This window comes from Equus quagga, chromosome 8 (genome assembly GCF_021613505.1).
Source record: "Equus quagga isolate Etosha38 chromosome 8, UCLA_HA_Equagga_1.0, whole genome shotgun sequence".
NCBI lineage: Eukaryota > Metazoa > Chordata > Mammalia > Perissodactyla > Equidae > Equus > Equus quagga.
This window is the reverse complement of record NC_060274.1, coordinates 7,973,319-7,998,307: the sequence shown is the minus strand read 5'-3', so window position 1 is coordinate 7,998,307 and position 24,989 is coordinate 7,973,319. Positions and strand designations below refer to the sequence as shown.

General features: G+C 42.1%; 1 long non-coding RNA gene across 2 annotated transcripts in view; it reads right to left on the bottom strand.

Annotated features, from left to right (window-relative positions):
* Nucleotides 1-1,077: 1,077 nt before the first annotated feature.
* LOC124243735 (uncharacterized) overlaps nucleotides 1,078-24,989 on the bottom strand; it is a 27,852-nt gene continuing 3,940 nt past the window's right edge. Inside the window, exons 2-4 of one of the 2 annotated variants that reach the window (XR_006889765.1) lie at nucleotides 20,627-20,803; nucleotides 9,132-9,396; nucleotides 1,078-2,100 (exon numbers count right to left, since the gene is read on the bottom strand). This is a non-coding gene — a long non-coding RNA (uncharacterized LOC124243735). Of the gene's footprint in view, nucleotides 2,101-7,518; nucleotides 9,397-20,626; nucleotides 20,804-24,989 lie in introns of those variants that run through there. The other variant, XR_006889764.1, reaches the window with a different exon arrangement.

Genomic DNA, 24,989 nt, shown 5'->3' with positions numbered 1-24,989 from the left:
CCATGTCTGCGCCCAGGATCCGAACCGGTGAAACCCTGGGCCGCCGAAGCAGAGCGCGAGAACTTAACCACTTGGCCACGGGGCTGGCCGCCAAGGCAAAAATTTTTATAATAAAAGGACAGCTAGAGTATTTCAGTAGAGCAACAGAAACCATAAAAAACAACCAAAGGGCAATTTTGGAATTAAAAAGTGAAATATCCAAAATGAAAAATTGGATAGGTTTAATAGCAGATTACATACGACAAAATAAATGATCAGTGAACTTGCAGATTGATTAATGAAAATGATCAATTCTGAAAAACAGAAACCGATTGAAAAGATATTGGCTCGTGAGACGAGAACAAGTAATTTAAAAATGTGTAACTGGAGTCCCAGAAGGAGGAAAAAGAGAAAAAAGAGAAAAAGGGGCAAAAAATATTATTTGAAAGAATAATAATTTAAATTTCCCCAAATTTGATGAAAAACCATAACCTTCTCAATCCAGATAGTTCAATAAACCTAAGCAGGATACATACAAAGAAACCCACATGTTGGCATGTCATGGTCAAACTGCTGAAAATCAAAGACAAAGAGAAAATCTTGGAAACAGCAAAACAAAAAGAAAAAAAAGCATGATAATGTAGGGATGGAGTAATATGAATAACGGTTAACTTCCCAACAGAAACAATGGAGATGAGAATACAATGGAACAACATCTCTAAAATACAGAAAGGAAATATCTGCCAATCCGGAATTCTTATTTACTTACTTAAGATTTTTAAATTGAGGTGACTCAGAATTCTATACTCAGCAAACATACCCTTCAAATACAAAGGTGAAGACCTCTTCAGATATCTGAAAACTGAATCTGTTACCAACAGATCCACATTATTAGAAATAAAAGAAGTTCTTGAGGCTGAAGAGAATTGACTCCAAAAGAAAATTTAGATAAGAAAGAAAGAAAGAGAGAAGAGGGAGGGAGGGAGGGAGGAAGGAAGGAAGGAAAGAAAGAAAGAAAGAAAGAAAAAGAAAGGGAACGAAAGAGAGAGAGAAAGAGCAAGAAAGAAAGGAAGAGAAAGAAAGAGAGAAAGAGACAGAGAGAGAAAGAGAGAGAGAGAGAAGGAAAGAAAGAAAGAAAAAAAAAAAGAGTGAGCACCAGGAATAGTAAATATGTAGGCAAATACAAAAGATTACATAGTTTTTTTATTCTCTTAATTTCTTTAAAAGACATAACACTTTAACTCTGTATTGGGGGTTTATAAAGTAAGTCAAGTAATATACATGACAACAATAGAACTAAGGATGGTGATAAATGGAAATATATTGTTACAAGGTTATTATATTTTCTGAGAAGTGATATAATGTTAACTCTGAGTAGACTGTGATAAACTAAGGATTCATATTTAATCCCTATGAGAAGACCTAGAAGAATAATGAAAATAGATTAGCTGAAGAGCCAGTGAAGAAGTGATGAACACTGAGTTGCTGCTCCTAGATGCCTTCAAGGCAAGACTCATTGCCCCAGCTGCTGGGAATGCTGCTGGCAGACAGCCTTCCACCGTCAGACCCTTCCGGGGTCATGTTAGCTGCAGAGAGCTGTCTTGCTCATCCCTTCCTTGAGCAGTGCACGTGAAATGACTGATCGATTGAAAAGTATAAAGGTCTGGCCATTTTGGCCCAACTCAGGACCACACTAAGGATCAGTGTAGTTCCAGGGGTCTCAGTGGGGTCTTCCGGCGCTCTTATTGGACCTAAAGCGCAGCTCAGTTTCTCTCTTTGTCCCATTCTGCTGCTTTCTCTCCCTTCCTCAGGCATGGCTCTCCAGGGCACTCCCGAACAAACACTGTACTTGCTGAATCCCCATCTCAGAGACTTTTCCAAGGCACCCAGTCTGCAAGAGTTAGGAGCAGGAATGTGCTGAGACAGCAGGTGAAACAATGGAGTTTGGGGGCTGGCACACCCACTTGTCCCGCTGGTGATGAGGACCCCATCATCAGTAGTAGGTGGAGACAGCTCCCGGTGCAAGACAGTAGTCTAACGGGTTAAATTTTCTGCAGTGGTGCACTGGGATGTTTAACAGGAGAAGAGACGTGATGCAACATAGCTGATGTGATAGATGAGCTGTTTAAGAGAGAAATACAGCCTAAGAACGATTAACAAGCAGGTGAAGGCCCCCTTAGTAGCACACAAAGACGCTCTCATTTCCTGCAGCAGGAAGGAAGACGAAGCTGAGGATGGGGCCCAGACTTAATTGTCAGAGGAGCCGAGCCCCAAAGAGGGTCAGATGCCAACCAAGGCAGGTCTGTAATGCCCGAGTCAGGGCCCTTATAGGAAAGAATATGACCAGGACTCACAGAATGAGGACAACAGGGTCATTGTTCCTCCAAATATGTTTTTCTAATTTGTTTGAGATAAAATTCACCATCGTAATGACTTTAAAGTCTGCAGCTTTTAGTATATTTAGTATAGTATGTTTTTAGTATATTCCAAATGTTGTGCAACCATCACCACTGCCTAATTCTGGAACATTGCCAACATCCTCAAAAGAAACCACATACCTCCCAGTTCCCTCTTCTTCTCATGCCCCGGAAACCACCGACTCTACTTTCCATCTCTATAAATCTGCCTATTCCGGATATTGCACGTGAATGGAATCTCACAAAATGTAGTGTTTTGTGCTTGGCTTCTGACACGTAGCATAATGTTTTATAGGTCTATGCATGTTGTAGCACGTGTCAGTCACTAAGATTTACACCTATGGTTCCTTCTAACAATTTTACAGTTTTAGCTCTAATATTTAGGTGTCTGATTCATTTTAGGTTAATTTTTTTGTATATGGTATGAAGTAAAAATCCAAATTTATTCTTTTGCATGTGGATATTCAGTTGTTCCAGAACCATTTGGTGAAAGACTGTTCCTTTCTCCATTGAATGGTCTTGGCACCTTGAGAAAATTCAATTGACCATAGATGTATGGGCTAACTTCTGGACTTTCGATTCTATTCCACTGGTTTATACATTTATTTCTACGCCAGTACCATGCTGCTTTGAAAACTGTAACTTTGTAGTATGTTTTGAAACTAGGAAGTTTGAGTCCTCCTACATTGTTTGTTTTTTTCCAGATCCTTTTGGCTATCTGGGGTCTCTTGCATTTCCATATGAATTTCATGATCATCTTGTCCATTTCTGCAAAGACAACATTGGAATTTTGAAAAGGATTGAATGGAATCTGTGGATCAATTTGGGGAATATTGCCATCTTAACAATATCCAGTCTTCTAATCCGTGAAAAGAGAAGACTTTCCACTTATTTAGGTCTCCTTTAATATCTTTGCATAATATTTTGCAGTCTTGAATGCACAAGTCTTGCCCTTCCTTGATTAAATTTCTTCCTAAGTATTTCATTTGTTTTGCTGCTGATGTAAATGGAATTGTTTTTCTAACTTCATTTTTGGATTGTTCATTGTTAGTGTACAGAAATACCATTGACAATTGCATATTGATCTTGTAGCCTACAACTTTTCTGAGCTCGTTTATTAGCTCTTATTTATTTTTTTATTTACATCTGCTTGTAATTGTTTTTGACAAATGCTCCCAGATAGTGGTTTTAGCTCTGGGGGAATTCCAAGTCAGGCAACACAGGGGCAAGCCTTTTGAGTTGGTCTTCCAGGGATCCACCAGACCAATCAAAACAAATAATTACAATTCCTTGTGAATGAAGTCTGTTCTGTTCCCTCTGGACTGGCACCAGCAAAACAGGATGGAGTCTGCTAGGTTATCACTGAGCTGGGGCACAATGGATGGGATTTGGGTAAGTTAAAAAGCCACAAAACTTGCTTTTTTGAATCTCCGTAAGAAAATTACGGAGATTCAACTGTTTTTCTTCAATAAGTGTTCCCCTGGTTACCGCAAGCTTTTGGTTAGTTTCCAGAGTTCTGAGAAATTGGCTCTGATAGTTTTTGCCAGTTTCTCTCATTGTTTTCATGGATGGATGGCGTTTCAGAGGTTTTTGCTCCACTGTTTTTGCAGATGTCAAGCTCCCCCACGTCTTGAATCTGGATTCCTCTGGATTCCTCTGAGCCTACAGAAGTAGCTCACCCCTTCCTCTTACTTGTAAACAATGCCTCACAAGACAACTGGTGGCCTCTTGGGATCCGCACCCATCTTCCCTCCCATCACCAGGCCTATAGCCAAGGTTAAGTTGCAACCCAACCCAGCCAGGGATGCACTGATCTTGGTAAGGGAGGAAAGGCATTACCCCAAAGGAGCATTGTATAAGTAGGAGCAGGAAGAGGACACACAGGACTGGATTCTGAGGGTGCTATTTTGGACAAACAGGCCAAAACATAAGGTTGGATAAGGGAGAGTTTGGAGGAGCCATTATTTTGACCTGAAACTCATCTATTGAAAAGTGGTTGGGTCCCCAGGAGGAAGGATTCTGCAACCTCACAGCAAACATACATGATAATGATTATCCCCAGTCCTCCCCCAAAGAGACTGGTGGTCATCCCTTAAGCTACCCAATTAAAGTGACCACCTGTCTTATCAGGACTCCTGGAATAGCATCCTAATTAATTATTTTTCCTCCTTCCGTTATTGACCCTCTCCAATCTATTCAGGACATAGAAGCTACTGTTGTCTTTTCCAAATGAAAATTGGATCTTCTTATGCCCCCAGTTAAAAGCATTTGATGGTTTTCCATTGCTCTTCAAGAAAACACCAAAATCCTTAACGTGGGCTACAAAGCCTTGCATGGTCCCTGTAGCCCCTGCCTGCCTCTTCAGTCTCATCCTGAACCATGAATGCTCCCCACACTTTAGAGTCCACCCTCACCGGCTTCTTTCAGCTCCTTCCCAGCCCGTGAACCTTCCTGCTGGAGACTCATTGCACCGGCTTCCCCTCCACATGGAGCATTCTCCTCTCTGCTCATCCCACTGTCTCAGTTCTCAGCTCAAATGGCATTTCCTTCCTGATCCTTTCCCACCCCATCTGCTTGGGTCAGTTTCACTGTTACACCTGTAGAAAGATGAGTTTTCCATCCGCCCTCCCTTCTTTCTGGAGCCTGGCACCTTGTAAGTTTAGAATAACAATAGGAGGGGCTTTTTGTAACTCCATGCCAGAAAGGAGATTGACAATCTTTGCACCCAGGGAGGTACAGGAGATGTGCCAGCAGGCTGACTCCACAGTGCTGGGAATCCCACTGGTTTCGACACATCCCACCTGGAGGTGGAGCCCCTGAAAGGGCCCTTTCCTTCTCTCATCTCAGCCTTGGGGTCTGAACTTGCCCCCTTCCCTCTTGCAGCAGAAGAGCCTCAAGGAGAATGAACAAATGTCAACCCGCGCAGAAGCCCACACACCAAAAGAGAGGAGACCTTGGGGAGGGGGAGAAAATGAAGTGATTTAATGATCTGAACGGCTGGGGGAAGGAGGGGGCAGGTTCCCCCAAATCCAGAATTAAGGCATCCTTCTGAGAGTTGTCTGTGCGCTCCGGGCAAGTGCAGAGAGCGGTGCAGAGTGCAGAGAATCCAATCCTGAATTTCCAAAATGCTGTGATGGCGTGGCCTCTGGGCTAAAGTAAGGACGACTAAATCGTCTTCCCAACCACGTGGGCGCTGGACTGGCCCTCCTCCCGCCGCACTCCCATATCTTCCAGGCAGTCGCACACACCTTGGCCCTTCTCCAGGTGGATGACGGGAGCAAAGAGTGCTGACGGGGACCGGCCAGCCGGAAGAATGCTTTTGTTACTGACCTTGACACCTTCCTTCCCAAATAAGAGGTTATGACGCAGCCTCGTGGCATTTTAGTCCTTTCTTCAGAGCTTACCTCAGTGTAATTTTTCACTTTTTTGCATGTGATCATTGTCTATTTCCCACTGGTCTGAGGTTCTCTGAGGGTAGAGGGCAACTGCTTTCTTTTTTTTCTTGTCATTCTGTCCTCGTGTCTACATATTAAGCTCTCAAAAAATATTTATTGTCTGATAACTAAAGGAATAATTTAATCTACTCTCTTACTCAGACATTGGCTATTATGGATAAAAATTTTGAATGTAAGTGAATAAATACATTTAGCTAAAACTATTTCAAATTTATTTAATTTACATTTAAAGCTGGCTAAAAATGTAAAACATTTCCAATTATGAATAAGCCTCAGTTTGAATATGTAACTAGGATTTCTCAAGGAGTGAAACAAAAAAATTTTCAAAACTCTTAAGGATGTAAGTTTATATATTAAAAGTTTATATATTCATCATACGGCATATTTTATTTTCAAATGCGTGGTTTCATCTTATTTCATAAGTAGATGTTGAGCCCAGTCCAGTTTGGGATCTAGTCTGAACTGACTCTCCTTCTAATAGGGGAATTGAGCCCGTTCACGTTAAATAAAGTAAGAGTTGGGAGGGTAGAATGCAATCTAAGATTGGCTGTCTTCAGTTTAAAGAAAAAGATAAAGATTTTGGAAGTTATGAGAGCCTGATTCTACCAGTATTTCCCATTGCTAAGGCCAATTACCTCCCAGTTCAGGCTGAGTTCTCAGCACCTTTGAAGTGAGTAATGGCTTTCAGCCCCAACAGCTGCCCTTCGAGAGACAATTCCCCTCCCTCTGTCTTTTCCCTCCCACCTCCAGACACTCAGACTTCATACTGTCATCCTGTTATCACAATGTGTGCTCAGGAAAGGACACCATCTGCCAGCATCCAGTGTGATCAGCTGATAAGCTCTATTTCTCTGAGATTTACATTTAAGGCATAGGAGGAATTATGAAATAAACACCTTTGCTTCCAAATAAAGCATTTTCAGGATCCAGTAAGAGATGTTTTTGAGATTAAACTACGGCTACAGCTTAGCATACTGATACTTTTTAACCAAACATTTATATTATGACTATTTCCAAATAATTAAATATTCTTTGAATACGAGATTCCAGATATAGATATTTTAAGGGATGGCCTCCTTCTCCCAAATGGAGACTTAGTAAGAATCCATTTAGTTGACTCCAAAAATGGGAATCAAGTTTTATTTTCCCATAAACAAGATGCATAGCATCTGACTAGTGGAAATATGCCTTAGAGAACCCTTCACAGATGCCGTCCAGCTGGGGTGCTCATCAGAAAATGTTACAAGGAGGACAGACTTTTCCCCCAGGTCTTTAGGCAAGATGCAGCCACAGCACTTAGCACAGGGAATTCTGTTTGGTTATTAGTCAATAGAATGAAATTCCTGATCTCTATAATCAGCTGTTCACGCAAAACAGGGAAGGGTTTGAGCGTAGAATGAGATAAATCTTTCCCTTTGGCTATGTCCTCTGTCAAATTAGAGTCGGAACAAAATGTGTCGGCACTGTTTGGATGATCCAGATAATTGGCAACGCTGAAATTATGGGAAAAAACCTACTTTTGTGTTATCATTGTATACAACAATGAAATTGTCAAAAGGACAGCAGCTTTGTATAGGAAATAGAGAATAGGTTCATGCAATTGGAATGACCAGAGTGAGTGGAGAAACGTTCCAACAGAATTGTAGAAAAGACAAAGTCACAGAACATTTTTAAGACAGAAGCAAAGTCTTTTAATATTAAATGTATCCTAATGATCTTTAATGCTTTCTTTAGCATAGACTTGACTTGTGATTGTATTTTTTGTCTACAAGCACTATTAAATGTGGTTTAGAGACGTGCAAAATTCACATGTGTTGCTCTGTTTAGAACCACTCTGACTACCCATTAATGGCGTTATTTTATTTAACAATCAACCTCTGCCTTAGTAAGGTTTGATGTTGGTTTTAGCTTTTAAAATACTCTCTTTTCCCTCTCTGCTTCCTCCCTCCCTCTTTTCTATCTTTCCATGTAATTTAGGGGAAAAAAGTCCAGATAACTCATGCTTTCTTGGAAGGGAAACAACATGTGATAGAGAAGACGTCTATCAAACTCATGCCCTATCGGGGGAATAAAGTCCATCAGAAAGTGTGCTCAAATCTCATTATTGAGGCAACTTCCCGAAGGCACCCACCCTTGTTGGAGATGTAGAGAAACAAACTCCCACACCTCCTGCAAGAACTGGCACTGACTGTATTTAGAGCTTTCCTCGAATCTTTCTGCAAATGGATTCACCAAGGCACTGGAAAGGTCTATTCCATATCTGGAAAACTCCAGCTATTTGTATAAACCATAATTTTTTTTTTAACAAATGGTCAAAGTGTACTTTCCTCTTATTTCTGTTTTTGTAATTAGCTCCGTAAAGAAGTTAAGAAAGGAACTAGCAACATTCTTTTAACACTTCAAGAAAATCAGAGGAGAGAGGGACATAAAGAGAAGGAAAGAAAGAAAGTGAGGAGAAATGCCTGTTTTGGGGAATCTGATCAAAGTTCAGTGGTTAAAACAATTCCCTCCATGTGGCTTGGCTAAATACACTTGCAGATTTTACATTCTTCGTATCCTTCTGACTTTGGTCCTCATGAATTCTCCATCCTCCATTCTTTCAGCTGAATTTTCCCTTCCACTTGCATTTCTCACCTTTGGAGCCTCTTTGCAAAAGTTGCCCATGAATAAAAGGTCCACATTACCCACAAGGATATCAACTTATATTGTCTATACCCAGAAATATGGGAAAGTTCCTGGAGACAATATCTATGATAAGAATAAAGACTATACTCTGCTTTCTTCAAAACAGAGTAGAAGGATCGGGTTCAATTACAAACATATTTTAAGAAAATTTATAAAAAGATGGCCATCAAGATAAAAACATAATCAGAAAATCAAGTAAGAATTTTGTGGTATTTAATAGGCCATCAAATTCCAAGCCCAAGGAATTCCCCTTGATTAATCCTGAAACACAATATTTCCTAGAAAACTAGGAGTAGCGGAGGCCTTTCCAACCTTGCCTGCCTGCAGCTGTGTCTCTGAGAGTCAGCCTTGCTGGGCGGCCAACAGGCCATGTGCCCCGCCCGCGTGACCACAGCTAACTGGACCAGATGTGGATGCCTGACGAAAGCTTTGCAGATACTCTTTTCTGTGAATATGAAATTAGAACTCAGGCCGATCAAGCTTTCCTTGAGTTCTTGGTCTGGTAGGCCTTATAGATGAGGTGGACACTTCTGCCATGTGGATAAAGTGAACTAAGCAGAGCTACAGAAAGTGAGAGAAGAGGGAGCAGACTCACGATAATCAGCAGAAACTCTACATCTCGCAGTAAGAGACAGAACGAGTAGATGCTTCGGTTGCTGATAGCTTTAGAGAGTCCAGTTCCAGGCTTTATAGCGTCCAGTTCAAGCCTTTACAGCATCCAGTTCCAGTCCTTACAGAGTCCAGTTCCAGGCTTTACAGCGTCCCGTTCCAATCTCGCCTGTGATCCCTTATGCTCCACGAGCTGCTCCTCTTTCTTCTGATAAAGTCTCGGTGCAGCTCCAGCTTATTTAAGTGCGTTTCTATTATTATAAACAAACCAAAAAAATCTATTACTGGGAACCAATAATCTCTGATTTGGTTTCTATTACTTTTCACCAATAATAATCTGCAATTTGTAGCCAACAGTTTTATTATGTGTACCTAATTTTAATTCCTTGCAACCAAACCACAACAGTAACAGCAAATCAAAAGAAAACCCCCAGCTGCTGTGATTAAGCTGGAAGGTCGCTGTGCTGGGACACTAAGAGGTCACAGGTTCAGCATTGCTACGGTCGGCAGAATTCTAAAGATATCCTCCCAGGCTTCCCATCCTCCAGCCATTCAACCAAACACTAATCTAGATACTGCTGTGAAAGGACCTTGCAGGTGCAGTTAAGGTTATAAGTCACCTGACTTTTAGCTAAGATTATCCTGCATTATCTGAGTGGGGCCAGTGTAATCACATGAGCCCTTTAAAAGCAGCAGAAGGCAGAAGTGGAAGGAAGAGAGCCCAAGCAGGAGAAGGATTCAGTGCACCATTTCTGGCTTTGAAGATGGAGTGGGCCACAAGCTAAGGAATGTGGGTGGCCTCCAGAAGCTGAGAACAATTCTAGACTGACAGCCAGCAAAGAAATGAGGACCACAGTACTACAATCCTACGGAACTGAATTTGGCCAACAACCCAAATGAGCCTAGATGTGGATTCTCCAGAGAAGAGTCCAGGCTTGGGGTCATGAGACCCAAAGGAGAGAACCCACTTGAGCCATCGACACTGTGACCTAATAAATGGGTCTTGTTTTAAGTCAATATCTTTGTGGTATTTATTACTGCAGCGATAGAAAACTAACGTAACTACCTTCTAGGGTACGTCCACACCATCTTGGGAATCCAATTCCATTCCCATGCCTGACACAGCCCTCTCTATCATCTGGTTCAAATCTCTTGCTTGTAAAGCAAACAAACAGAAAAAGAAAAGGAAAAACAACTTCAGATCAAGCATTCCAGTCCATCCCTGGGACTTCTTCATGTGAATACAGCCTGCGTGTGCGCATTAATGAGATTTTTTTCAATCGATAAAGTAACTGATATCCTTAACTGAAGGTCAGGATCATCCTGCTTCTGGTAAATTCACCACATGGGGTTGGGAGTCTCCCATTATGGAATTCGTAATTAACCCTCCTCGCACGCAGATTGGCAATATCACAAAAACAACCTTTCTCAGGGTATTTTGGGAATTATATTCCCAGTGAGAGATGAGAAATGCAGACCTACATGGAACCGGAAAGGATATCAGGAGAAAACGATTTGTTGATTTTCGTGGGGCTGGAAAGGGAGAAAGAGGATACAAGTTCTTGTCCTGGTTTGGGCAAGAGACTCCAGGCGTTTGCTGTCTTCTCTGTCCTGGTTTTAGAGGACAAAGGGGGAAAAAGGACTCTTCTCTCATTTCCATATCAGAACATATTTTTCCAGGTGTAGTGTAGTGGGTCAAATGGTGGCCCCCCAAAAGATATGTCTATGCCCTAACCCCTGGAAGGTGTGAATGTGATCTTATTTAGAAAAAAGGTCTTTGGCAGATGTAATTAGGGTAAGGATCTCGAGGTATGATCATCCTGGATTATCTGGGTGGGCCCTAAATCCAAAGACAAGTGTCTTTATAAGTGACACACATAGGAGAGACACACAGGGAGAGGAGGAGAGGGCCATGTGAAGATGGAGGCAGAGAGAGAAGAGAAGGATGCAGCCACAGCCAAGAAACACCTGCAGCCCCCAGAAGATGGAAGAGGTAAGGAATGGATTCTCCATTAGAGACTCAGCAGGGAGCATGGCCTCACTGACACCTTGATTTTTGGATTTCTGGTCTCCAAAGCCATGAGAATAGATTTCTGTTGTTTTGAGCCACACATTTTGTGCTAATTTGTTATAGCAGCCACAAGAAACTGACACACACCGTAATAGGATTTGGGTCTTCTTTACATTTTAGCCTACACTCTCCACTCCTTCTTTTTCTCTGACTTTCGGTTCTGTTCGGGAGAAGGCTAAATGCTTTCTGATCTTTTAATTTGTACCTGTCCCTCAAAGCAGACTGATGCATAAGTGAACAGCAAAATAACAAGAACTAATGACAGAATGAGAGAGCCGTCATCATTTTCAAATGCTAGCAGCCCGCTGAAAGACTCAGTTGACAATGGACTTGTGAGGGGGGACACCTGAGAGTCAGTGACACTTGTTACACCACTTAGGAGTCATCCATTTCATCTTGCACATTGGAGGTCCCGTCCTTTTTGACAGAAGGAGATAAAAAGGGTGGAAGATCAGGGGTGGAGGAACGCCATGGTTGAATATTCTTCTGTGTTACTGTCCAAGGTTTCTAGAACAGGAAATAGAGATTAATAACTTTTCCTTTTGGTCAGGAAGATTCACCCTGAGCTAACATCCATTGCCAATCTTCCTTTCTTTTTTTTTTTGCTCAAGGAAGGTTAGCTCTGAGCCAACATCTGTGCCAGTTTTCCTCTATTTTGTAGGTAGGATGCTTCCACAGCATGGCCAATGAGTGGAGTAGGTCTGCTCCTGGGATCCGAACCTGCAAACCCGGGCCGCCAGAGCCGCTCTTTAGAAGACAGCTTGGTCTAGAACTGGGGAACTCAGGCCTCTGTCCCTGCTCAGCCACACAGCATCTCTAGACGTGACCTAGGGGTCTTGCTCAGTGGGAAGGAGGCTGGGAATGTAGCTAGTAATGTGCCAGGAAGAAGAGGAAAACACGTACACTGGGGCTCACTAACAGTCTTATCAGTCATATTTCTCTTATTGCTCAAACCACAATGACTAAGCCACATCCTAGCCATGTGGGTAGACATTCCGTCTCAGACATAGGGAAAAGTTTTAAAAATCTGAAAGGAAGAGGTTCCTTAATAGCTACTGGCAAGCTGAGTTCATCCTGAGTGTTCTTTCTTTACGTGCAGAACTTTAAACACTCGGCCTTGGGGCCAGCCCTGAGAGATTAATAGCTTTATTTAAATAGGGAAGGACTAAAAATTATTCTGTAGTCATAAAATATTTAGAGATAGATGAGAAAGAAGTGCTTGTCTTTTGCAGAGGAGTCAATAGATAGTGTTAAGAGTTGCTACTCAAGAAATAGAAGCATAGGCTTATAGTTCCACGTTACCGTGGCAACTTCCAGGAGGACCGAAGATGGAAATCACTAGAAAATGGTCAGCTCTGGGAAGCGGCCCCAGGGATGTGGAAGGGTCATAGGAGAGATGCTGCTTTTGCAAATTCCCTTGTGTATCATTTAACAATTTATATATGCATGTATTATTTTAATTAAATGTTTTGAAATAAAATAATTCATGATAAAGCCCATTTTCGAGGCAGAAGTTCAGGGAGAGTGAAGGAGGACAGAGGTGGCAGTACAGTCACGGAGTCGGCCACTCTGCCTTCTCTCCCTGCTCTGGGTACAGGTGCCTGTCCCAAGAAAGAACAACTCGTAATGAGCTCAAGAGTTCATGGAAGGTTCCCAGGGTCATGGAGCCCCTGGTTGTACTTATGCCTGAGGGCCTGCATCTCATAAAGCCACCTTTGACAGCGCCTGGGTGCATCCATGCCTGATCCGGGCTTGGACCACCAATCTGTAAAGATGGAGAATAATGGGGAATTGAAAGATTGATGAAAGCAGCACTGAAATCATCTGGGCCGCTTTTTATCCAGGAATAGCTATGCTGGTGATCTATAACTGCTCCTAATTTCACTCGAGAAGGTCCCACCAGCATCCATATCTGAGGCAAGCAGCATAGCATGTGGCCAGCATTCGTGGGCTTGCAAGATACCCAGAAAACTCTGGGTATTTTTGGTGTTGGGAAGGCTTTTAAGGTTCTTTAGAAAAAGAGTAGAAGCTAGAGGAGTCATTGCCATCCAGTTTTCTCTCCCTCTTTCCCACTTCCATTTAGAACTCATTTCAAAGATGGATTTGGGGAGGCAATTTTAATTCTTTGGGGGCTAGGCAGCTGTGCCTATCAAAGACAGAAATTAAGGAGCTTTTCACTAGGTACTGGAGAAACCTGGGCTCAGACATGCAAGGGCAATCTGTCATGCCACACTTTTGGGGATGGAAGTCCTATATTCTATATTCTTGACCATGTTGACGCCAGGCAGCAGCCATTTGCCATCTAGAGCAATAAAGAAGGGAGAAGGCAACTGTGACTGAGAAAGGGGTGGGTCATGCCCAGAGGAGAAATGTCATTGTAAGAAGTGTGACCTTTCTCCTCTTTCCTCCTTTCTTTTCTTTCTTTTTATTCTCCTCTTCATTCCTTCCTATCTCCTTCCCTTCTTTTCTTCTTTTGAGGACAGAGACCTAAGCAAGCTTAAATTCTAATGAAAAAGAAATTGGAGATACAAGCAAACATTTTCCAAAATTCTTACGACTGTCCAGATGGCTTTCTCATAGACCCAAGTAATTGCTGATCAAATGGCTCTGTCTGGATGGCCCTTGGGTACTTAAAGTTCAACATGCCTCAAATGGATTTTCCTCCTTCCTCCCAGTCTCTTCCTCCTTTTCGCCTTTTGAGTGGCACCCTCATCCTCTCTCCCAGTCACCCAAGTCAGATCCCAGGGGGTCACCTTAGATTCCGCCTTCTCCCCGCTCCCCACCCACTGCCGTCCTACTCTCTCCTCAACGTCCCTCACACCATTCACTCTCTTTCAACCCCACTGTCACTTCCTAGTGGAGCTGCCCGTTTCTCCCCCCTGGATCCCCAAGATCAGCTCCTAAATGGTCACCTTACCTCTAGTCTCATATCCTTAAGACATCTTCCCTCAATTAAGCAACCTCCTCTTTCAAAGAAATTCTTTTCACTCTGAGTCCCAGCTGTAGGAACACTTTGCAGGCCTTCCAAACGTGACATGTGGCTTCCTTGCCTTTATCTTTGTCCATCATCCTCCTCAGTCTGGAATGCCCCTAACCCTATCGCGCAGACCCAACTCAAGGCGTCGTCTGACTCGCAGACAGACGCGACACCCGTCTCCTTTACCGCCCCAGTGTTCCAGCCTGGCACCTCCCATCGGATTCATACATCTCACTGCCTCTTCTACCCTAGAGAGGAAGCTCTTTCAAAGCAAGGAGAGCGTTGGATTAATCTCTGTGCCTCTAGCACCTGGCCCCATGGCAGGAACTCCATGACTGAATAAAGAAATGAATGAATGGCACTGAAGAAGACAGGGCTAAATGCAATTGTGTGGAACTGATCGCTCATCACACTTTTTGGGTGCAGTTCTCTACGCAGCCATAAAATCATATTTTCATCTGATCACTTGCCAGGCCACACTCCTCTCATTTACTCACAGGATACCGTCACAGACCTCATAAAACATACTGTGTTTCCCAAAGTATGCCACCAGGAAATGCCAGGCCTTTAAGATGTTTTGTGACAGAAGGATTGCAAGGTTTAAAAACAGTGTATTTCACCTTCCCCTCTTGGAAATAAAAAAAGCACCTTAAGGGCTCTGAGAAGATTTACTGGAAAAAAGTTTAATTTGGTTGCCAAGCCTTCCTAAACTTATTTGAACCTTTTTTTCCTTCAAGCCACACCTTGAAGTTTTGTTTTGTTTTGTTTCTGAGGAAGATTGGCCCTGAGCTAACATCTGTTGTCAATCTTCCTTTTTTTTTTTCCCTCCCCAAAGCCCCAGTACATAGTTGTATATCCTGGTTGTAGGTCTTTCTAGTTCTTCTGTGTGGAACACCACCACAGCATGGCCTGATGAGCAGTGTGTAGGTCTGCGCCCAGGATCCAAACCTGTGAGCCCCGGGCCACTGAAGCAGAGAGCACAAACTTAACTACTCGGCCACGAGGCTGGCCTCTGCACCTTCAAGTTTTAAAATCTCTTCTAGCTGGCCTGGGATAGTCTTTCAATTTACTAACGCGGCGGGTTTACTCTGGTAAGACGTGACGCTTGATTCCTATTTGATTGCTAAGCAGTGACTTTTGGTGCCATCTTCTGAAAACAAGATGTCATATGATAGTTTTTACAGTATCTGTTTTCCAAATAAGAAATGTATTTTGACTTGATGACGTGTTTTAGAAATTAATGATTTTTCCTCTATTGAGAAAAATTTATGCCTATCTAAAAGATTCCATTTATCTTACGAAGGTTACATTTTTTGGGGTAGAAAACTTTTTGTCCCACCTAACTGTTTGAGGTTAAATTAAATGAGATATATAAAAGTTATTATTTTGGGGGCTGGCCTGGTGGCATAGTGGTTAAGTTCACGTGCTTCACTTTGATGGCCTGGGGTTCGTGGGTTCAGATCCCAGGTGTGGCCCTATGCACTGCTCATCAAGCCATGCAGTGACCCACATACAAAAAAATAGAGGAAGACTAGCACAGATGTTAGCTTAGGGCCAATCTTCCTTACCAAAAAAAAAAAAAGTTATAATTTTGATTTATTAATTGAAATGTAAGTAGGTTAAGGTCAAGTCTTGCTTCCTGTGGGGCTTCACCTCAGGCTCCTTAAGGAAAGGGAAGTACTATTTTCCAACATGCTCTGAGAAGAGACAACATTATTTCCAACATGCTCTGGATGTGAGCTTCACATCTGAATAGTTCATATTCTCAAATTTGAGATTTCAGAGCTAGAAACTTAAGGTGTATCTATACATCTAACCTAGACCAAAATCCTCACTTCTTGTTTACAAGTTAAAAGGCCCTTCATCATTTAAATAATCCATCAGTCTAGTTGATTTCTACTTGTGAGCTTGTCTAGTGTTAAAGGATCTTTCCTTAATCTTGCAATCATTTGGACTCTCCACAATATGAAGCAGAAAGGACAGAAGCGTGAGTAGGAAGCACGTCTCAGCTGTTCATTCATGCAGCGTCAGCAACCCCTGTTCATTAGCATCGCCTTTCTCGAAAGGATAATACGAACCTCACATCCTATTGCCAAGCTGGTATTTAAAAGCTCAATTTCACATTTTTCTTCAAGCCAAATTTCCTAAATATTTGGATTAATTAATACTATGAAGAAGCGGCTTGCCATCTGAAAAATCCTCCTTCGAATCATGATTTCCGGGGTATTTGCGTCATTTCACAAGTGAGTGAGGATTATGCTAATAGCCTCAAACATCATATCTGCCAAAAGTTGTTTGATGTTCTCTAATGGAGATTTCACGGTCGTAAAATATCCAAGTGGAAAGATCTTTATAAAAATGGATTTGCCTATCACCGTATCTGGCGTAGAAAACACACTCCATTGAACAAATGTCTGCCAACCACACAAACTGAGGATCTTTTAGATCGTGTCTATATAATATCTACAAGGTCAATAAGGCATAAATCCCCTGTTGCCCGCCAAGTTTCCTTTGTAAACTTGTTGTGTTGGCATCCCCAACTCATGACAGGCAGGTCAGAAGCGCATCAGAAAACGTCAGCGGAGCAATAATTAGCAACTGCGTCAGGCGTCTGGGCCCATTTTGATAATGTGAGATCATGGCTTTCTCACTCTTGGAAGAACAGGAAAGAAATGGTTTCTGGAAAACACAGAGGACCTAATTTATTTTTCCCACTTGTGTATGGGGGAGGGTATTATTAGATCAAAGCATAAAAAAAATAGGAGAGGTTCAAGAAATATGAATATTCTAAACTGCTAATCAAATGAGTCATTGCGTTTCCCTTAAAATGATACAGAGAGCCGATGGATGGATTATTTGTAGCATATCTCATAAAGTGTCCGGCATTATGTTGGGAAATACAAGACAAATACAGAATGCAGTCTGGTTGTCAGTAAGAAGATTGAGAAGACAATAATAACCTGTACGACACAGTTAAAAAAAAGTCCCTCCTGATAAGTGATGTGTTATTGAGTGCAAAGTGGTGCGACATGGGCATAAAGATTTAAGAGTGAAGAGAAATCAGTTTAGGAAAGAGGGCTGGGGTGGGTGGGACTCAGTGTAACTTGAAGTGGAAAGAATTTCGAGAAAGAGTTAACATTGATTGAACCCTTGTTTCTGTGCAACACTATGCGAAGTGATCCACTTACAGTGTTTCATTTATTTCTCCCAATAATCCTGTGGGTTTAATACTGTGATTTATCCCCATTTTACTAACGAGGAAACTGAGGCTCAACGGGGGCAAGGGACACAGGTGGGATTCCGGAGCGACTTCCAGAAGTTGAAGTAGTTAAGTAGTGGCTTAACTGCTTCCAGAAGTGAGGCAACCACCTGGCGACAATAGCTGGCTATGTTGTCATAAAAAACATGGTGTAGATATGAATACTGATATAACTGTGTACATATGTATCAGATGTGGTGTAGGCAGAAGACAGGGATAAGAGAGAACATTTCAGATATGAGAGCAGGCCTAAGTTAAAAGTAGGAATTGGCAACGGTTTGAGGGAGAGTTGATGAGGATACTTGAGTAACTGGAAAAGCGGGCTGAGCTTGAGAGGGGTTAGACAATAGGGGAACGGGTGACGGAAGAGCCCGTGGGCAGGAGAGCCTTGGCACATGACAAGGGAACTGGCTTCTCTGGACCTGAGATTCAAGTGTGTACTGGCTGGCCAAGTAGGTGACCACCATAATTTGTCTGTGCGCTTTGGGCTGTATTTGGGAGTCTGACACCTGCAGACCTGAGGGATAAACTGGAGATTTGAGGCTCGAAGGGAGGCCACCTCTGGTGCCCCCAATTCCCATTCAAGGAAAGAACAGAGGCCCGTAGTGAGTGGGAACTAGTGACGAGAATCTGCTCTTCCCGGGCACTCACAAGCCTCCCACGTGTACACGTTGCTGTTCTCATGCTACAGTTTCAAACGAGACGTCCCTCGGTTCATGCCTGTCCCTTCATCTGGTCCCTGCCCAGAGAAACCATGACCTGTTGTAGTTCTGGACCGCCGAGAATACCTTCAAGTAAGATTTTGACTCTATATTCTTTTCTCCGTGTGCTCTGACTTGAGAACTGAACCCGTGAACGAGATGCCATTCCACAGTACACAGGAGCCCCCACCCACCGTTGTCTCAGAGATTCCCAGAAGGTACAAGGAGAAGTGGAGAAAACTGTCAAAATGGCGTATGGGGTCCACATAAAGGACAGCCCCTGGGGCTTCCCAGAAATGCTTGAGTATGAGAACGCTGCGAGGGCTAGGACTTCCCGAGAGAGTGGAGGGCGCACTGTCAGCTGCAGAGATCCACACAGTCATCTTGAAGTGGCTGCCTTTGTGAGCACAAGCTGGTGATGTCCAGGAGAGCCAGGTTATCAATACAAACTGTTCTGCTGTGTCTTTAGATGTGTCTCAGGGTATGCACCCACAATCCTATACACCATGTGTGACTGTATTTATTAAGCAAAGACAGAAAGTCTTTTGCAGTAAGATCACGAATTAACATCAATATTAAAACAGTAAAAGAGTAGAAGAAGCACAAATACCTTTTTTAGGGGGGGATCACAGCCTTCCTAGAAGACTTTGGCTTGGAGAAATACGATCGATCACTCTATTAGTAAAAACTTTTTTTGCCCATCTAAAGATGAATGCTTATTTCAAAGCAGAAGAAATTCAAAGCTTGTGGCTTCAGTTTCCCTTGTCCTCTATGGTAAACCCAAGGTCATGCTCAAGACATGGAGCACACAGACAACCACCAAGTTACAAATGGGCAGGGCTCCCAGAGTACACTAGGAAACCGGGTCTCTGGAACACAGGAGCATTTCCCCATAGACACATTCCCCCAGAGAATCTCAGGCCAGCCTGTACCATTCTGTTTAGCCCCCTGAGTTCTGAAGCTGGTTCCAAGAGCCAGGGTGGCACTGTGAGGCTGAGAATGGAAGGCAGCCAGGGAGGTGGGGCTTGATTTGGAGCGCCGAACTGCCGTGCCCTTGAAAGGAAGAGCTCAGCAGCACGGTCATTTTTGGCACAAACTTTTCAGGCCTGGTTGTCATAGCAATATATCAGTACATTTTTTAAAATAACTTTTTATTTTGGAATGGTTTAAGACTCATAAAAAGTGGCAAAAATAGTCTAGAGAGTTTCTATGTACCCTCACCCAATTTTCCCAATAACCATAGCTTACATAATCATGGTATATCATCAAAACCAGGAAACTGATGTTGACATGACACTCTTACCTCAGGAAGAGCACTTACTCAGATTGGACCAATGATCTTTTTTTTCTTTTTTTGGTGAGGAAGATTGGCCCTGAGCAACAACTATTGCCAATCTTCCTCTTTTTGCTTGAGGAAGACATGCCCTAAGCTAATATCTGCATGAATCTTCCTCTGTTTTGTATGTGGGATGCCACCACAGCATGGCTGATGAGCGGTGTGTGGGTCCATGCCTGGGATCTGAACCCACAAACCCTGGGCCACCGCAGTGGAACATTCGAACTTAACCACTATGTCACCAGGCTGGCCCCAGTGATCCTTTCATTTCCTAAACAAATATAATGTTTTGGAGTGATTTGATCATTTTATTTTTCCAGTGTTACAAATGCTAAACATCTTTATTTTTACAACAGAATCTTCCATTCTTTATACAAAAAAATTTAGCTGACAATGTTGAGCGAAGACTGAGCAGGTTTTGCATCCCTACAAATTACTTTAATTTCGATATTAAAATGCAAAGATTTTCTTTTAAATTCCTAGAATACACTATATGTGTAGCCCAAAGAATAATCTAGGAAATGACAACTTTAAAAATTAATCAGAGTCAGCATTTCATAACCATGGGTGGGCCTGGCTCCCAGGACCCGGGTGCTATAAACTGAGTGATGTCGTGTAAGTTGAGTCACTTGGTCTCTTTGGTCCTTAATTACTTGATTGCAAGATAAGGAAATTAGACTACATGCCTTCTAAAATTTCTTTCAGTTAAAAAACAACCCAGCTTGGCCCGGTGGCACAGCGGTTAAGTTTGCACATTCTACTTTGGCGGCCTGGGGTTTGCTGGTTCTGATCCTGGGTGTGGACATGGCACCGCCTGGCAACCCATGCTGTGGTAGGCGTCCCACATATAAAGTAAAGGGAGATGGGCATGGATGTTAGCTCAGGGTCAGTCTTCCTCAGAAAAAAGAGGAGGATTGGCAGCAGATGTTAGCTCAGGGCTAATCCTCCTCAAAAAAAAAAAAAAGAAAGAAAGAAAAAAATCACAAAAAAAAACCCTATGATAGCCACATGTCAAAAGTATTGCATAGAGGTCATTATAGAAAGTGGAAGATGGTTTTATTAAAAAGAAATAAACAAGACAAAAGCAAAAAACAAACCCTAGAGCTAAAGTAAAAATAGAAAATGTTTAGTACTCACCCAGAAGTGGTGGGAAAAGTACAAAAGAAGGTGTGAAGGCAGCATCACTGTTGAGGAATCTGGGGACCCTCACGTGGCCCTGAACAGCAGAAATGGTCTGAATTCCCCAAGAGCGGCTTCAACTTGGGTGGCCTTTGGACGGATGATGTTAAGCTTTCCAAGCCTCAGTTTCCCCATCTGTAAAAGGATGATAGTACCTTCTTAGCGTGGGTCTGAGGATTTAAAGAAATACGATATGGAATGTACACAGCAGAGTCCCGGGTATGGAGTCTCCTTCCATGAGTGTTAATAGAGCCCCTAAACGTCAGGTGTGAAGTGGGAATGAAAGAGAACCTGGGAAGGGATTTTGAATTAGATGATGTGAATGGGATGAGGGGTCTGCCCGCCCTTGATAGAGCATTTAGCTTAAGAGGGAGCCTCTGGCTTCTGAGGATACCTCTTGAGGAGATCACGTCATGTGCTTAGATGTGGTTGTCACACTTCACTTACTGAAGTGTTTGGTTGACCTGAGACAGGTGACTGGCTTTCTCCCATGATGTGAGAGAGACACCCACTGTCTCAGTGGGCTCAGAGGCAGAAATGAGAAACACAGAGCACTCTAATCTGTTTTTAAGAAGAGTAAACATGTCCCATTCTGGATTCCAGAGTCTAAGACATCTTAATATGAAAATGAAGCAAAGATTTATTAACTTCTCCCCATCTTGCTGCTCATCCTAGGTCCTTATCTATAAGCATCTTCTCTTCTGCTTGGCCTTTTCTCTTAGCATTTATAGTGGTGTCTCGAACATAGCTTTCCAATTTCTGTTACTCAAGATAAATGGTAAAATCATCTAGATACAATTAATTCAATAAAAAGATACAAAAAAATTAAAACGGAAATATTTGTATATATTCCTCTCTAGCAGTCATATAGCACTGTTATTTATACCAAAATTTCCTAGGAGATATTCTTGTTTTCCTTATCATACTCCTTTGGGCCACACTTTAAAAAGGTTTTGTTTTGAATTTGTCAGATAGCTTTCTCCTTTTCTCTTATTCAAGAATAGCTTTAAAATCTCGCAAAACTATTTCATCCCCCAGCATTCTACAACCTGCATTAGAAAACCTGTGTTAATATGCATGGACCAACTGCACTGACAATGACCTGGATTATGTAATTTATATGTTTTGTCTTTGTATTTGAAGGAAAAAAGAAATTGAACTCACTGCATTTTATAGCCAGGAAACGGTCTGACGATCTTAATTGTATTGTACTTTTAGAAAGAAATTATTTATTGGCCCAACCAGAACTAGAAATTACTCTTTGACTCTAATATAGATTGGGAAAATAGACATTTGTCATTTAAAAAGTACAAACAAAAATTAATTCCAAAAGGAAAGTAACCTACAAACCTTCCATGAGTGTTAATAGAGCCCCTAAACGTCAGGTGTGAAGTGGGAATGAAAGAGAACCTGGGAAGGGATTTTGAATTAGATGATGTGAATGGGATGAGGGGTCTGCCCGCCCTTGATAGAGCATTTAGCTTAAGAGGGAGCCTCTGGCTTCTGAGGATACCTCTACAAACAGAAAGCCTTTAACCCATTAAATCCGCTAAGCGCTCAAACCCCCTTGGTGTTACTTTGCTAACATGGACCACCGTTCAGGTATGTATAGACTGGAAATGCCATTCATTCTACAATACTTGTTGAGCACCTGCAGTGTTACAGCATCTCCCTGTGTCCAGGGTACCATAAAGAATTCTTATGGAGACACATGTATGTTATTTTACAAAAAACGGGATTGCATAGGACACACTGTTAGAACTGGCCTTTGAATTGTTGTTCCCAGTCTGCAATCAGCTAAGTGCAGAAATGGGGAGTAAGCATTTAGAAACTTTTATACCAATCTGACATCACCAGGACATCCGAGTTTGTGACTGGTGGACAGGTCCCTTGACCAGGATATAGAGCAGTTCCCATGTTGTTGAAATCACCTTGGGGTTGTATGTGTTGTGAGCTTCAAACTATTCACGCCAGGTAAGCCCGCATATTGGTTTGCAACAGATAGGAAACAGACAGACAGACAGACAGACAAGTAAACATGTCTGCTTCACCCCAGATGAGTTGGGAAGCATTGATATCGAAAGCAGTCTTTGTAACCTATTTCTTTCATAGAAATGTGTTCTGAGCATTGCTCCACTTCAATAACGATGTCTCTAGAACATAATTTTCAATGAATGTGCTATTCCTCAGTTTTTAAGTTCAATTAATGGAGAGGTGACTTAAATTACAATCTCCCCTGAGAATTTCTGCCATTTGAAGATCGCATTCATGTGATTTATGTACGATGGCACTGAGATTCAGACACAGTGGCTCTCCCTTGAATGCTCTGCCCAGGGCGGCCACTAACAACTGAAGGCACCTCACTAAATGACAATTTCATCCATAACGAGGTCCAATAGCAGAAACCTCTGGGCAATATTTTAGCAATTAATAGTGCAGTGGCCTCTTCATCGAGACATTCAATCCCCAAAGTAAGAAATGTTCTAAGAGTTTTGGAGACCCATAAGGAGTATTATGGCAGTTTGGCACTTCCCAGGCTGCACTGACCAATAGACGGATGATCAGTCTTTTCACTCATACTGTTCCCCCCTTGCTCCCTCAGACATTCCTAAGCAATTGTGGTCTGTTTTTCACCTAACCTCCAAGTTATCCTCAACACTGTGCTCTAGAAGGCTCCTGCCAAATGATAGGGATGGGACCTCAGAACAAACCCATTTCCCATTCCTGGGCTAGACCATTTGTGATGAGAAGGTTTCCAGCAGTTGTCATGCACTTCACCTTGCACTTGCTACGAAGGCACAAAAACTACAAGTGCTGGGCGGGAAGATGTTGAAGGACTTGCTCTTGTGTACGTTAGGAGAGTAAATACGAACTCTAGAAGTCTCTTAAGCTTAACTAAGTTTTCCCACCTTATCAAAATTCAACTCTCGAATATTTCAGTCCTATTTGGCCTTTTTTCATCATGGCTACCAGCTTCTCCAGAGACGACTTTAAGTCTAAGATCTTAGATGCTTCAAGGATAGACAGAGCATCTATTTCAAAAGGAAATAGTATCTGTAATATTTTCCCAAAAAACGCAAAATTTCCTCTGGGAAGTCCAAACTGTAATCAACTAGCAAGAGAATGCGTCAGAGAGAGATAATTATGAATATTGGCCAATCTAAATGAATGTCAGGGTCTAATTTTAGAGTCTTGGTCTAATTTTAGGCCATATAATAATGGAAGGGCTCTTGTAGTTTTTACTACATTCATATGCTAAGGTAAAAAATAGCTGCTCCTGCCAAATTAGGTAAGAATGAAAGTCTTTCCAACATTCTTACACATTTGCTAAAAAACAGAAAAGAAAATACAATTCTTAACTTTTTTCCTTAGGCCTGAGCACATGTATCAAATTCACTTGCCAAATTTTCAGTTGATTTTTTTAAAGTTTTAGTTCAACATTTATTGCAGTATTCCCAAACAAACTGATCCTTTTTGAGCTTTACAAAGCGTACAAATTTCATAATGACGTATTTTGGTGACTCAATATGTAGTGGATTTCCCCTAATATTCCATGATATACGTATTCCCTGGTATATCCATTCCTGAGTGCAATAAAAAATAACTATGACATTTTAGATGAATAAACCTAAATAATTACCTTTTCAAAAAGAGTTGAAGTCAGTATGTTTTACAAAAGCTAAAGGTTGTGGGCCAATTGATTCTTATTGCTCCTATTCAACAAATACTTATTGACCCTTATGTCCAGATCAGAAGCATCCAACAGAACTTCCTGTGATGATGGAGATGTCCTTTAACTGCGTGGTCCAGTATGTTAGCCACTAGCCACATGCGGCTATGGAGCACCTGAAATGTGGCTCATAAGGAACAGAATTTTTTCTTTTACTTAATTTTAATTAACTTAAATTTAAGCAGCCACATGTAGCTAATGGGTACCTTATTGGACAGTGCAGATATAGAATAGATATCAGTGTTTTAAGATAGAAAGATAAAGGCAATTTGGCTGTTCTCTCAAAATGCCTACAAAGTAATGGGAGAAATAAAATACATACTTAATTTTAATCAAAATCCCAGTCAGGGCTGGCCCCATGGCCTAATGGTTAAGTTTGGTGCACTCCACCTTGGTGGCCTGGGTTGGCAGGTTTGAATCCCAAGTGTGGACCTGCGCCACTCATCATCCATGCTGTGGCAGTGACCCACACACAAAATAGAGGAAGATTGGCATAGAAGTTAGTTCAGGGCTAATCATTCTCAAGCAAAAAAAAAAAGAGGAAGATTGGCAATGGATGTTAGCTCAGGGTGAATCTTCCTCAGCAAAAAA